The sequence below is a fragment of the Triturus cristatus genome, chromosome 6, assembly GCF_964204655.1.
Source record: "Triturus cristatus chromosome 6, aTriCri1.1, whole genome shotgun sequence".
Taxonomy (NCBI): domain Eukaryota; kingdom Metazoa; phylum Chordata; class Amphibia; order Caudata; family Salamandridae; genus Triturus; species Triturus cristatus.
In genome coordinates, this window is record NC_140589.1 from 129,502,413 (window position 1) to 129,518,920 (window position 16,508).

General features: G+C 44.0%; 1 long non-coding RNA gene across 1 annotated transcript in view; it reads right to left on the reverse strand.

The window, feature by feature from the left end:
* LOC146816503 (uncharacterized) overlaps nucleotides 1-16,508 on the reverse strand; it is a 518,523-nt gene that overhangs the window by 239,028 nt on the left and 262,987 nt on the right. The window lies entirely within an intron of this gene.

The window sequence follows — 16,508 nt, forward strand, 5'->3', positions numbered from 1 at the left end:
ATCCCAATTAAAACACAGATGATATTTAAATACATATAATGTCAAGGTGATATAAACAAGGGATTCCCGAAGGCTGACCTAAGCTCCCAACTGTTGCTGAAGATTTATATATAGAAACATAATTTTATCATCATTTTTTACAGACATGATGTACATAATATGATTGTTCAACATTCTGAGTGATTAAAATGTCTCCCCCCTCTGAGGGGGGCCATGGCAATGACAACTCCGAAAGTATTTTGACAAATCTAAATCCAGATTGGCTGGGTGAGGTTCATCAGATCTGAAGATTCCTTACAATTCTTTGGGGCATATCAGCAACAAACGGCGATAATTATCACTAGCACTTAGCGCTAGGATAATTATCGCCGGCTAGCGTGGATTTTTATCGCTGAGATAGCGTGCTATTAGCAACGCTTATCTCAAAAGCGGTAAAAATCCTAGCACTAACTGCCTAACGTGAGATTATCACTGGAAACCCAGCGATAATCTCACGAAATGTGGCGTTAGCTTGATGATAGGGACTCACAAACTTAGTCATGATATCCACCTTCCATAGGATATCATGGCTAAGTCAGTCCTGAAGCAGGCATAAGGAAAGTAGCGATAACAGGGGTTAACGCTACTTTTCCTGCCGCTATGCTTCATAGCGTGGGGCTTGATGATAGGAGAAATGTCGCTTAGCGACATTTCTCCTGTCATGTCAGGTCAGGAACGTCCACTTTGCAGATGCAAAGCTGGGCGTTAAGATTCCGTGCGCTAAAGCAAGGTTTCATGTGTTAGCGAGACCTTGCTAATTAGGCGATAAAACTATCACCGCTTTTCGGCCGAAAACGGCCGCAAAAGCGGTGATAATTTTCTATCGCCGCCTTGTAAATATGCCCCTTTATACTTCTCCTATGAATCTAATGCAGCACCTCTAGGGAACAGAGGGGATATTCTCCTGTCCTGGCTAACAATTAGTATCCCCAATATAGGCTGCTGCTGGGGACAGAAAGTCTACCGTATAATTCAGCATGTAGTGCCCAATGCTCACATTATGTGCAGCTCCCCAGAAGCTGCCCCACTTTCTCTTGAAGTTTTCTTCCCCTTGATCATGTGCCCTGGGTGAAGCTAAATGATATTTTTATTGGTTTGCATTGAATAAATGTCTGGCATTCTTCCAGAAATGCGATTTATTTCTAAATCTAGGAGCTGGAAAATATGGTAATTCATATTTTGAGTGATAGCTTTAGAAGTGAAAAGTATTATTGAAAATCTAATGACAGATTCAGGTTCATTCAATGAATGGAAATAAAAACTCATGACACCAAGCGATTTCTACTTCCCACCAGCAGCACTATATGAACAACTGCAAGCTATAATTTCAGATATACATTTAGCAGTGACGAATTACAACTAAATATCCCACATATGCGCCTCATTCTGTGACATGAGACATGGAGGAGGCGACTTCTCTTTTTCCTTGCCACATATTCATGACCAGGTCATATCCTGCATAATATGCTACCTGTTCATTCAACATCAGCTGCCTTGTCTGCCCAGCCTGCCAGTCTGTTTTTTAGTACATTGCATATGTCTCTTGGACTTGATTAGAAGACCCCAGAGACCATAGAGTGCAAATACAAAGGATACCCCAGGGTCCACGAATCCAACAGTAAGTGAAGTGCATAAAACAGGGGGAATTCCTCTCTGTACCTGTACTGGCAACTTCACTCAAACCAATCACCTTCCTTACCCCTAAAACGCTGACTGCCTTTGCTGTATATAGGAGTGTCCACCTGAAAGATTCTCACTGGCCACCTGAGCAATCAGGCATTTCCCAGCGAGCTGCAGCTCGGGGAGCTACTTTTAGGGCTGCTTGGAATTGAAAGTCCTATCCCTTAAGGGGTTTGTGGCCCCATTCTCACTAAAATCCCACAACAGTGTTTGGAACCAACTGAATGCAGTACTCAGTCCACATTGCCTATTCTTCAACAAGGAACATGTGGCCTGTAAAATACAACTATTACAAATGTGCTCTTTCTGCAGGGTCGCCCTAGATTGCCGAACCGTTTTTGCTGGCCATTCTGTGCACTTACCCCTGCTAACCAGCAGTAAATCCTACTGCATTCCCCAGGTATCCCTTTATTCGCAGGGACGTAGTGGATATTAAAATAAAGGTAAAAATAGGGTCATATGGAGGTTATGGTCCTATGACCCTAAAGACGTGCCAACATGTTTCAGCCCTTGTCACTGTCCTGTAAGGTACTGGGCTTTCTTCAGGGCAAGACAGAGTTGCCAAAGAAATGTTCCTATATATATTTCTTGACGACACAGAAAGCTGTTCCCTCGTGAAAATAATGGAGGATTATACTTATCTCTCCATCTGGATTTGAGTACCAAAATTCTGCCTGTAAGAAGATTGAAACGAAAAAAAAAGCAAATCATTTTTGCAATGCATTTTATCACAATTATCAACAGCTGCACTCCCATTGTGCCTGGTGTGCTTGCGTTCTTATCACACTGTGATCCGTAATCTGCGACTGTGTAAATGAGCCGTTCATGGGTCTATTTGACCTAAACATGCCATTATGCTGTATGCGGTACTGGTTGAGTACTGCATAAATACTTTACACATCGTGTCTAAGTGAAGACTGACTGCTTTGTGCCAAGCTACCAGAGGGTTAAGCACAGGCGGACAAGGAATATGATTATTATCTGAGGCGAGGCCGCACTTCCTTTAATTAATTGTCCACTTTCTTACAACCACGCAGCCGCATGTGCAAGCATATGTGAGTATAATGTTTTGTGTGTGACCCAAACAGGATCCCACTTAAACGTTCCGTAATTGCAAAACCAAAACATCTGCAGAGAAAGAAGGAAACATAAGCTGTCATCCATTTCTGCAGCAGCAAACTGAGCAGCTGAAGCTAGGTACATTCATTGTTCAGTGGACCCTGAAGATCTCATCTCATTCCTTGGACCCCAGAAGCAGCTGCAGCTTAGACCCCTCTCAGTGGCAGGCTCAGGGCAAGATAGAAAATAACTGCTGGAAGCTGAAGCTGGGAACTGCCTGCCAATAATTGGGCTTTACACATTGGGGCACTTTGGAAACTGCATTGTCAGCCTGCTGTACAGATCTTTGCAATGTGGATTGCGGCATCATGATCGTTCTGGATAGACTTGGGCAAGTTTCGATTTCCATGATGCTTTCCACATTGACACCATCATGTAATGCTCTTGAATCAATTGAAAGAGTTGCAATATTGTCAAAGGGAAATAGAATATAGCCCTGTGCAATGTGAGAACTGTAGGCATACATGCTGGCCAAACAAGCTGTTAGATGAAGCATTATGAGATGGTATGGGTTTAAGTGCCTTGGAATATAGTTTAAGGTCAATTGCAGTACTACAATTAGGTAAGAAATCCTTTGCCTGGGTGTCTTTTCTTTTAAATATATTATGCACAGATTCAGGAGGGTTGTGAGGCCTATGCTAAGTTTCTGGCGCACACTTGATAGGCCAGCATGTTGACGTGATATATTCACCATCATATTGTTAGCAGTACAAACCTCTTTATGGACACATAGCTGCACACACACAGCTAGGCACATCACATCCTTCACAAAAGTGATAAGAGAAGGTGTTTGTCTTGACATAACACTTTGTATGAACATTTACTAAGTGGAGAGCCCCTTACCAATGAGGGGTAGCCTTTACCATGGCACAAGTGTTTGCCTGCTTTATATAGTCTTATTTGGTGTACCTGGCATAGGATTTCTTCGTCGGAACATGCACTAATTTCTGCTTTCTAGAAAAATAGCTCTTATGTACTCTGACATGCCCGAAGTTGTAGTCACTTCAGAGCTGATTGTAAAACATTAGGGGCATTTATATGAAGAAGTCATGTAGCTTAGCACTGCAAGACACCATGCTGCGCTGTGTTACAGGAAAAGTGCAGGAATTCGCCGTATTGAACATCATGTGTCGCATTCCTGCCTTTTTGCACAATGTGCTGCCTAGCACTAATGTAGGCACTCTTGCATCATGGTGCAAAGTTACTTGCATTGTAAGCAGGATTGTTGTGGTACAGGAAGGGACACTTTCTGCACAAAAACAATCGTGGGAGGCATTTTTCTCTTTCTAAAAACTAGGATAATAAAAAAATAAACAAATAAACAAAGATATTTCTCCTCGTTACGAATTACATGGGAAGGCATAGAATTTTGGCGCATTCCCAGGTCTACCAGTAATGGTAAATCTCGGATTGCATCAAAATTCATGGGTGTTGCGTGGGAACACCCATGCACCACCCATTGAATGCCTCCCTTGGGCAGAATAGCGCAATGTAGCGCTTTGCATTGCATCTTGATACTCTGGATTTATGAAGCTACTCAGGGCCTTTCGTGGCCTGATAAATTACACCTTAGGGGTTATGTCGCTTTTGGACCATGTTGCGTGGTGCAAAAGCAGCGCAACCCCTTGATATATATGGCCCTAGAATTTTTAGTCTTAAATAGAAATACAAAATGCAGTGTTTAGACCCATTGTTTTAAACTTTCATGTGCTGCACGTGCAATGTGTTGCTAGTTTGACACTTTTGCAAGGCTTTGTATAGTTTCACCACCAAGACCACTCTCCCAATCTAAATAGTGTGTGGATCTCACAAAACACAGTGAATCAGTTACCCGCAGTGCAGCTGGTTCCTAGAAGAAGAGTTAACATAAAAATACAGATGCTAAAATATGTAATGATTTTTTAAAGGTCTATAATTCTTATATTATCACCGTAACATAATGTCAACTACAGAGTGTATTACTAGACCCAGTGAGATCTTGTTCAGCTAAGGAAAGGACATGTTTCCATCGGGCAAATTACTGTGTTAACAAAAGTGCAGATAAAAAACCTATTGACAATCAGTTTCTACAAGTAAAGAAATTTTTTACTTAAATGAAATTGAGAAAATATTAACCTTGCTCAAGGGCCCTGACTTCGTGGGTTTCTCATTCATTCTTGCTATTTTTCCCTACACTGTCCACTTTGAATCACATTTTGAAGTGCCCTTAACCTCAGATGACCCCACAGTGCAAATGTCTTGTTGGGTCCAAGCAGCAGTTAGTTGTTTGGGAAGCAGTAACTACACCCAGAAGTGATGCCTCCTCATCTTCAAGTGAACGGTATACTTTCTGCTCTGCAGCCGATGGAGCCCCTTCATGAAATTGACTGATCGCGTTTACCTTCGGTGACCCCGTTCTTTGGGTTGGATAATCATGAACATTGTGATGAAGTGAGTGCGAGATGAAGCATGGATGCTGTCATGAAAGAAGCAACAAGGACAGCCCTAGAGCCTGCTGTTCTCCTATGTTTCATCCTCGGGCTCCAGGTCATATCTAAGTGACATAAGCAAGGATTCTCGCTAAAGACGGCCTCTAGAGATTACACCTGCTACGTGGCATGCAGACTACCCCACCTGTGCTTTCTGGGAGTATGGCAAGAGCTGACCTTCCAATAATCACCTGAAGAGGGAATTGTTACAAAACAGAAGACTCTGAAAAGCATAGGAGAATCCTTTATTCCATCTCTCCACCACCACAGGTTCCAGTCAGCTGAAATCAGATGTGGAACTCTCAGAACCCAGCAGTCTAACTACATACGAACTGGGAAAGGACGGAGGGTAACAATGGAATGTACCAATATATGATATTAACACACCTCCCATACAAGGGAGAGCAATAAAACGAAGGTAAACGTAACAGTGAAACAGATACACAGCAATGCTAAACAATATGTAGCAAATTACCTGCAAAGAGGAGAAAGGGAAGGTGAAGGAGGAGAAATGAAAAGGAAATTTATTGAGCAGGACCATAATATACAATTTATCCTGTAGGACTAGAATCAATTCACCTTACACTGTATTCATTTCGACAAACCTGCGGTAATTTTATTCTCTGGGATCTCCTGGGAACTACAGTAACTGCATCCATACCTGAATTTCCTGAAACAGAGTGTGCGTTGGGCACACAAGCGGACCTACATGGAACAATTTTGTCCACACCCCAGGTTTGACTATTCTCTAGATGAACTACATTTTTGCCAACCCTGGCTATTTGGAGGGGCTCAGAATAGCTGGAGGCATTCTTCCTCCGTGGTTTGGGAAGATCTATGCGGATCCAATTCCCTACCTGAATGTTTGAATGTTTCACATGCTTGGTCTGGTCATATCTGTTCTTGTATCTTTCATGGTGCATGGTCACTCTTCTAGAGATGTCCTTTCTGTCCACTGCACACACATCATTTTTCTTTAACCATGAAGCGGATAGCTTGGTCATAGCAACTCTATTCTTTAAAGATGTGAAAGGAGCAATGCCCCTAACACAGTTAGGTGTGGTGCGATATGCCCAGAATGTGTCATGTAAGGCAGTTACAGCGGGGGGAACCCAAAGATTTTGCCCTTTGCAAACACAATTTTATTAACCAATTCATTCTTACGACTAAACCATTTGCATGAGGGCAATACAGCCTAGTCTTGTGGTGTGTGATTTTCAGATCAGACAAAAGAAATGTCATTGTTTCCAATGTGAAGTGCACACCATTGTCAGTAAACCAAAATATCTGGAATACCTTCTTCAAAAAATACCCCTTCCAGGAACTTGATAAGACAGCTAGTATCTAGTTGATGTACATATTTGAACACCACCCAGCGAGTGTGACGGTCCACCAACACAAGAATGTAACGTTCATTCAACACCTTCAGATTTAGGGGGCCAATTATGTCAAGTGCTAATAAGACCATAGGCTATCCGGTACCTCCACAGGAGAAAGGGGAGGCTTCCTGGCTTGGTGGGTTTTGTCATTCATCCTGAATTTCATACAATCTCTCACTTTGGTCTCAACCATTGTATCCATTCCCGGCCACCAGTCATCTAAGCATATTTTGTTTTTTGTAAGGATGCATCCTAAATGGCGCACATGTGCCAGTTCAACAATTTTCTCCCTTAGTTTTTCTGGGGGTATGATTTTCTCACCTCTACATACAGTATTGTCCAGTGTACTGAGCTCTAACCCCACATCCCAGTATTTGGACACTAGAGCAGGAACTTCATTTTTGACAACTGGCCAACCATTCCTCATGCTTTCCTTCAATGATCCTATTACAATGTCAGAGTTAACCAGTACTCCCACTCTTCCTTGCTCAAACCTGTCAGTTTATTAAAGAGATCCTTGTCTTCCTCAATGTCAGTTTCTTTGTCCAATACTGCAGGAGAACTGGACAACAAATCTCCCACCACATTCTGTGCCCCTGGCAAATACTTCACTTTAAAGTTGTACCCTTCCAATCCCAGTATCCATCTGGCTATCCTGGGTGTGTTTCTACCAGACCCCTTAGAGGTGAAAGCATACATTAAAGGCTTATAGTCAGTTTTATGGTAAACGGTATACCCCATAAAAAATATGAAATGCCTTACTGCCTCAAAACATGCTAGGGCCTCTTTTTCAACTATTGAATAGTTCTTCTCAGCTCTCTTTAGGGCTCTAGAGCCCTAAAGAGCCACCAGCTGATCCGCGCCGCCAAGAAAACAGCATTCAAGGACCGGTTGGACAACAACGCACACAACTGCAAGGAACTCTTCAACATCGTGAAAGAGCTTTCCAACCCCAGCGCAGGAAACAACGACATCACCCCATCGCAAGACCTCTGCAACTCCCTCGCTTCATACTTCCACAACAAGATCGCGGACATACACAACAGCTTCAACAACCAACCAACGCACCCCATGACCGAGCACCCACCCCCCACCACCACCCTCCACGCCTGGACCCCGATCAGCACCGAAGACACGATCCGCACGATGAACTCCATCCACTCCGGATCACCGACCGACCCCTGCCCTCACCACGTCTTCAACAAGGCCGACGCTGTCATCGCACCCCACCTGCGAGACATCATCAACACATCCTTCGACACCGCCATCTTCCCTGAGAGCTGGAAACACGCCGAACTCAGCGCTCTACTCAAGAAACCAACAGCGGACCCCACCGACCTCAAGAATTACCGCCCCATCTCGCTCCTCCCGTTTCCAGCCAAAGTCATCGAGAAGACCGTCAACAAGCAGATGGCCGCTTTCCTCGAGACGAACGGATCCCTCGACCCCTCACAGTCCGGCTTCCGAGCCAACCACAGCACCGAGACCGCCCTCATCGCCGCCACGGATGACATCCGAGCCCTGATGGACAATGGAGAAACAGCGGCCCTCATCCTCCTAGACCTCTCCGCGGCATTCGACACGGTCTGCCACCGCACCCTAGTACGGCGCCTCAGCAACGTCGGAATCCAGGACAAGGCACTGGAATGGATCATCTCCTTCCTCGACGGAAGAACACAGAGAGTCCGCCTACCACCGTACAAGTCAGAGGCCTCCGGAGTCATCTGCGGCGTCCCCCAAGGATCATCTCTGAGCCCCACCCTCTTCAACGTCTACATGAGCCCCCTCGCGGCCATCGTACGCAGACACAACCTCAGCATCATCTCCTACGCCGACGACACCCAGCTGATCCTCTCCCTGACCAACGACCCCGCCGCCGCCAGAGCCAACCTGCACGAAGGGATGAAAGAGGTAGCCGAGTGGATGACGACCAGCCGCCTGAAACTGAACTCGGACAAGACGGAGGTCCTCATCCTGGGCTCCTCTCCCTCCGCCTGGGACGACTCCTGGTGGCCTCCCGCCCTGGGCACCGCACCCAAATCGACAGACCATGCACGCAACCTGGGCTTCATCCTGGACTCCTCCCTCTCCATGACCAGGCAAGTCAACAACGTCTCCTCGGCATGCTTCAACATCCTACGCATGCTACGGAAGATCTTCTGGTGGATACCCACCGAGACCAGGAAGACCGTCACCCAGGCCCTCGTCACCAGCCGACTGGACTACGGCAACGCCCTCTATGCCGGTACCACCGCCAAGCTCCAGAAGAGACTCCAGCGGATCCAGAACGCCTCAGCCAGACTCATCCTCGACATCCCACGAACCATCCACATCTCCGGACATCTGAGAGACCTTCACTGGCTCCCCGTCAACAAAAGAATCACCTTCCGCCTCCTCACCCACGCACACAAAGCCCTACACGACCAAGGCCCGAGCTACCTCAACAGCCGAGTCAACTTCTACGCTCCCAAACGCCACCTCCGATCAGCCAACCACGCCCTCGCCGCCGTCCCCCGCATCCGAAGAGCGACTACAGGAGGAAGGTCCTTCGCCTACCTGGCCGCCAAGACCTGGAACTCCCTCCCGTCCGACCTGCGCCTGACCCAAGACCACCTCTCCTTCAGGAAGAAGCTGAAGACCTGGCTGTTCGAGCAGTAGCGGCTCCCCCCCCCCACCCCCCAGCGCCTTGAGACCCTACGGGTATGTAGCGCGCTTTATAAGTGTCACTGATTGATTGATTGATAGAGGCATAAGCAGCAACTTTTTTCTTTTCCTTTCCATGTGTCAAACTACCACCCTACTCCTTGTTGCTAGCATCAGTGCTCACTTAGGTTACTGATGTTTTATGCTGTCTAGGGTTATAGTGTGTCCTTATGTATTCCACAGACCCCACCCATCTAGGGATATAGTGTGCACTAAGTATTCCACAGACCCCACCCCTATGTGAAATGTATCTTTCTCCAATGTGAACCCTGCCTTCCGTAGATTTGTAAAAACCTTCGTAAGCATCATGTTGTGTTCATCCACATCCTTGTCATAGATGATAATGTCATCTTGGAAACAAAAGGTTCCAGGGATGTCTCTCAAAATATGTTGCATGAGCCTCTGAAAGGCAGCTGCTGCGGCCGCCAACCCAAAAGGCATACGTATGTACTGGAATGCACCAAGAGGAGTGATAAAAGAAGTGAGGTGGTGTGAATCTGGATGTAGCTCTACCTGGTGATAATCAGAAGAGAGATCTATAACACTGAAACAGCCTACATCCTTAATTAAGGTAAGTATTTCATGAATATGCGGCAGGGGATGCCTATCCATCCATATGTTATCGTTGAGATGTCTAAGATCTATACAAAGCTGTATACCCTTTTTGGATGCCTTAGCTGAAACAACTATTGAAGCCAACCACTGTGAGCTTTCAATAGGCTCAATGACACCCAAAGCCAACAATCTGTCTGATTCATCTCTCAAAGGGGCATGAATCATATGAGGAATTGACCTTACTTTATGTGCAACAGGCCTTGATTTAGATCTGAGTTGAATGCAATCCTTGTAATTCTTTAGCAAGCCCAACTTGTCAGTGAATACATCTAGAAAATCACTGCAGACATCCTTAGCCCCAACTGACGGATCCATCAAGAGAACTAGATCAGGACTATTATGGTCTAATTTAATACCCAGCTCTGTGACATAGATTTTACCCACAGTGTTTCTCCCTTTAAAGCCAATTTCCATAGTTGTCATACGCAATAATGATATAGGGTCACCATTGTAACCACCTGGTTTGATGTCCAAAGTTTGTAAATTCTTCTGCAAATCAGGAACAATTTAGTAAAAAGAATCACATCCAACAAGGTGTAGGGGGAACAAGAGTCTGCTAACATCTTAACCATTTTGTTGTCTAATGTGATATTACAAGAAGGGAAACCCATTGTTTCATTACCATTCTGCAATTGGAATACCCGCTTATTTTCGAGTGGAGTTTGTTGTTCAATAGCCAACACAGGTTTGTAACATTGCTCATTGCACACTCTTACCAAATGACCCCTCTTACCACATTTGTGACATACAATCACTCTCGTCTGACAAGAAATATTATTTGCCAGATGATTGGGACTCCCAAATCTATAGCATTTTAATTTGTTAACAAAAGGTACCTGATTCATGTTTTTATGTTTACTTTCCTTCCCAGTCACCTGTTTACTTATTACATTAATCTCCGTGTGACTGTCACCCCTTCTTTCATTTCTTTCATGCAGTCTGCAGTGTGTTCAATGCCTACCGCAATGTCAATAGCCTCTTTGAGATCCGGATTAACCACTAAAAGTCTTTCTTGGATCTTGGAGTTGTTGGTACATCTTACTAATTGATCCCTAATGAGGGAATCCATTAAAGTTTCAACTTTGCATGTGTTAGCTAAACCCTGAAGGACAGCAATGTAAGATTTTAGTTTGTCATTCTTTCCTTGTACTCTAGAGAAAAACTTGTGTCTTTCCAACAGAACATTTTTTTTTAATTAAAATATTTTTCAAATGTATTTACCGCAATTTGGTAAACATTTTTATCATCATTTCTATCTTCTTCTTCTTGAGAAGACAGGGATATGCTGTCATACGTTTTTTGACCCTCATCACCTAAGTTGTGGAGTAAGCTGTGTAACATACGTAATGGGGAGAACTTTTCTCCAGTAGGCCAATCCATTGTTCCCATGGTAGGTTGGGTTCAACCACCTCATTCAAAAAAGGAGGTGGCTGCTACATATTAGCAGCTGCCATAGCTACATAATTGATATAATAAAACACCATGTGCAATTAATGATGAAGTTAGGATACTGTACTAATTATAGACATCTGCCACCAAAACAATGGCATTCAAAACAGTTACCCTAACCGTACAACCATGAAGAATAACAACCTGGTACAAAATACCCAAATAAAAGTAAAGTAAAAAAAAAGTCTTGAAGTAGGCTGTGCCCATCAACGTGAAAAAACTGACAAGCTGCTTTGGTAATATTGTTCGACATCTGTGCCCATCAGTGTGAGGAACTGCAGGCAAATAACGAATAACCACCAGGAATGCTGTAGGAAAATATCCAACAGGCTGTGCCTGTCAGCGTGAAACAACTGACAAGCAGCAAAAGAACCTTTTATTTGGAGCTGTGCCTGTCAGCTTGAGGAACTGCAGGCACGACTAATAAACTATGATGATTACTGCAGGAAAGATGAAGAACATAAATCCTCTTCCCAACCTGTGGCTCAGTTAACCATAAGAAAGCCCCAAAGACACGCTTCCATGAAGAGAGGTGTGCCCAACAACAGACGAACTACGATCCGATGAAACTCCACCCAGGAAACTAAGATTGTCCTGGAGGCGGAAGGCTCATCCCCAAGGTGGGTAATAAAAGAAGGTTCAAAGGCTGCCCTCCTGGACGTATTAGCCTTGTATTTTGTGTTTGAGGAGGTGAATCTCGAGGTATTAAACCTTTTGTTACCTCAGTCAGTGATCAGTGGGGAGTGAGTGAGTGCCTCCTCCTCCTTTTCTCAGTTCATTCTAGGTGAAAAAATGCTTTCTGGATCCAGGTTGTGGTTTTACATGTGTTTATTTGTCCAATATTCATTGCATGTTAAAACAGAAAGAGCTTTTAAACAGCCAACATGTGTTTCGCCCTTACGTGGCCATTCGGACCAGGGTTTCCTCAGGGCTTTTTTAAAGTTCATGTCAGATCTTGTGGTTTCAATCGGAATTACATAAGTTCAGAAAATCTCTCAGCAGCATTAATCGAATTGCGGTCTGTCTGCAATCAAAGTCAGTGTTTCGAGTTCAAATGGCGTCACACTTGACAAATGCATCCTAGGTGGATGGCAGAGACGATGGAGCAGCTGGCAGGGACGATGGAGCAGCAGTCCGCCCCTAACCGAAGAACAGGAACAAGGTGCAGACACACCCACCTCCGGTGCAGCTGCCCTCAGCTGAGGAATGAATTCAAAAGACAACAGGTGGGAGCGTGCACACACGTTCCTTCAGGTGCCGACACCTTCCTCCGAGCAGCTTCCCTCAGCCGATGAACTTGCTGAGAGAACTCCGGGTGAGAACGCACAAGCGAGCCTGCAGCCACTTTCACTCTTAATTCGTACTCCAATGAAATGTAGAAAGAACTGCCACCCTCTACACAGATTCAGCAGGATGCCGGTACAGCAGCAAACAAGGTTAACCACTGCCACAGGCACTGGACTAGAAAAGAGGCATAGTGTAGCCCTCACAGTAGTGAAATTTCTGGAAAAGGAGGGAACTCCAGAAAGAGAAAATGGTCTTCAGACAACTGGCACACAAGAGAGATCCAAGAACTGCATACGCCACAATATTGTATACAGAGACGTAGGTCACAGTCATTATTAAGTCTGTTGCTGGTATGCAGAGAAGTACAACTGTCACTGGAGAAGGAGTTGGTGGTGGTGGTGGACAGTCCCCACACGGTACAATCGTCACCAGTGTTATAAAAGAGAAGACTCTGGAAACGTGGGATAACAGGTTCCAGTCAGCTGTGGAACTCTCAGAACCCAACACTCCAAGTACATACCACTGGGAAAGGACAGGGGGGGAACAATAGAATGTACCAATACATAATTATAGCAGAAATCTACCCCAAAATAGTTGGATTGACATATGAACTGCTCAGATGTAATGACACCAACTGGCTTAAGGATGCCCAGCTCCACAGACAAATATAAGTTGCAGCTTCGCTCCCACTAAGGTCAGACGTACATCGACAGAGGCCTGTGTGGACACTGCTCTTCTGCTTCTGGAATATGAAGCTTAGTACTGCTTGTTACTCAAGGTTCGGACTAAAACTAAGCTAGACAAATTTCTGCTACTGTTCCTTTCCACTGCCTGCATGGAATCCTCCAGTCCCTCAAGGAATTCAGGCAAGAGACACTGAGCAGCAAGAAGTTCCCTCTAGCCCTCATCAAAAATTGTAGGAGTTGTTCAAAGAAAACTGCCACAACAGTGCAGGTGTTATGAGTTAGTGACCTCCGTCGTTGAATCAACACTAGTGTTTTATCACCTTTTTGTGATCTCAACATCCCTGTCCTTCTACCCACTAGGTTCAAGCTAGCATGGTATGAGCATAAGCTCAGAATCTGATGCCATTGACCTTGAGTAACTAGAACTCCTAGGTCAGAGATATCCATGTTTCAAAGGAAAGGCATACACTAACACTACATGGTAGATAATCATAACTGTGAACACTGTTCACTGAGACACTTCATTCTGTAGAGATAGTTTTGAATTGTCTAATTTTGTATGATTTCTGGTGTCTGGGCTCAATGTACAGCAGATATCTTAATGAAAATTAGTTTCTTTTTTTAAGAGTTAGTAGTGTAGCCCACTTCTGAGCAAGCTTTTTCTTTCATTGACAAAGGAGAAGGTGCCCCTAAGGAACCCCTTTTGACCCTTTCCCCTTTGCAAATTGGTTACTACCTCATTTGAGGACTCAGTAATGTTCCAACGGTTGCGACCTAAATTGAGGTCACAATGCATTGATACATAGGATTGCGAGTCAGAATTTGTTTGGGTTGCCCCAAACATGCTGCTTCTAAATTATGAATGGGTAATGCCGATCTAAACCAATTTTGTGATTTAGTAACCTGTACACAAAATGGGTATAGTGTATTTCCAAAAGACATTTAGCAGTCACAAACCATTTGATTTCACAAATCACAGAATTTGCAGCTATAAAATGGCTTAGTACAGGATCAGTGTTTAAAGGGTTTTCATTATTCTAGCCAGAGGATTGTGATCCTCCGTATTCTCTTAGTTGATGAACAACACAGAGGCTGCAAACAGTCAGTGCTACCAAATGTAAGAAATTGGTTTATTGATTGAGGGGGTGGAAGCCGCACTCAGGCAACAACCACAATCCATGTCTTGGTGAACCACAAATGTCACTAAATTAACCTATGCTTAACTCTCTGGTACTTTGGCACAAGAGCAGTCAAGCTTAACTTAAAGGTAGTGTGTAAATTTACGCTACACACAAATAGTAATAAAGTGAAAACACAACATAAGATATTCCTAAACTGATTTAAAAAATAGATTATATTCAAATACATAAAATTATACTGGAATTACAAATATCCAATCAGTAGAACTGGAGATATTTAATTTGACCATTTTATTGAAATAGCACCAAGAAGCAGAAAGTGCCACTCGCGGTTATCTGGTCACGCGAGACCAGGGGAAAGTCACAAGTTAAGGCAGACCGCTATGGAGCATGGGCCGGATACAGGGACCAGGTTAGTCTCACTGAAAAGTTACTTTTTGAAATCCTGGCATGAAGAGTCCTGTGTGCGTTGGAGCAAGACACAAAAAGGAGGCTATCAGCACTAAGAGCAGGTTGAGCGTCGCAGACAGTTGTTGCTGTAGCGTGAAGAGCCAGTTATCACTGGAGTCTCGCATTGGTTAATCATCATGGATGGCTGCATTTGGCATGAAGGGCAGGTCTCACGTGCTGATCGTTGTGAATGGTTGCTGTTGGCATGAGGAGGGCCGCAGAGTTTTGGTGCGCACGTGGACGTTCACGATTGTGAAGAGCCCAAATTTCAGGATTTCCACCTATTTCTTATTGTGGAGTTCTCAATGATGCCAGCCAAGGGTCCCAGACTTGGAGGCACCTATTGGGGATCAGGGCTCCAGCAGAGGCCAGCAGCAAGACTCAGGTAGGTACAGGCAGGCCCATTGCCAACTGGCCAGCTGGGCAGGTACAGGAAGGCATCTGATAGCTTGTTTTGTCCCGGTAGCTCATACAGGAGGTCAACCAACTGACCCTGGAGTCACTCTGGTTACCCTGAGACAGGGGTCTGCAACCTTTTCTATTGTGAGAGCTACTTAGGGTAATTGCAAACCTCTGTGAGCTACTGCCTGTTAGAGGAATACAATAAATATACACAAAGGTCAAATAACTTAAACAAAGAGATCATAAAGCATTAAAGGCACAGGCGTTTTATTGCAAAACGTTTTACACTAGGGGTCCCTAAGGATCAGTTTGGTCCCTTTGCTCTTATGACAGTGAAAGGGAAAAGGAGAGAGAAATAGAAAGAGACATAGAATGTGAGAGGAAATAGGAGTGGAAGAGACAAAGAAAGGAAAGGAAAGAATAAAAGCATGAGACAAAAAGACAAGAGAAAAAAGAACATTACGGATAGAAGCAGGGAAAGAGTACAAGAGAAAGGAGAGAGAAAGAGTAAAAAGATAAAAATAAACACAGAAAGTAGCAAAAGACAAAATTGAGATGGAGGAGCAAAGCTAGAAATTGAGAAGAAAATGAAAGAGAAAAGAAAAAGAAACAAACAATGAAAGAAATAAATGAAAGGGGAGGAAGAAAGAAAAAATTACAAAGGGAGAAGGAGAAAAATAAAGAAGGAAGAGGATGAGAAAGAAATCAAGAGAAATAGAAAAGAACGAGAAAGGGGTGTAAAGTAGGGAAAAACAAAAAGAAACAAAGAAGGACAGGCGTGGAGAAAAGAACAATAGTGGAGGAAAAAGTACAATAAGTAAATACAACATGGATAAGAGAGAAAGAAAAAATAACAGATAAGGAAAAATAAAGGCAAAGAGAGAGGATAGGGCTGAAAAAAGGAGGGAAAGAAGACAAGAAAAGGGTAAGGAAATAAATATGTAGAAAAATAAGTATGTAGGACAAAAGAAAGGTAGTAGAGATGAGAGAAACAAAAATAAATAGAGAAATAAAGGTAATGGAAAAGACAAAGAATGACAGGGCAAAGAAAAAATATTGGGCGAAAGAAGGAGCGAAAGAAAAGTAATGAAG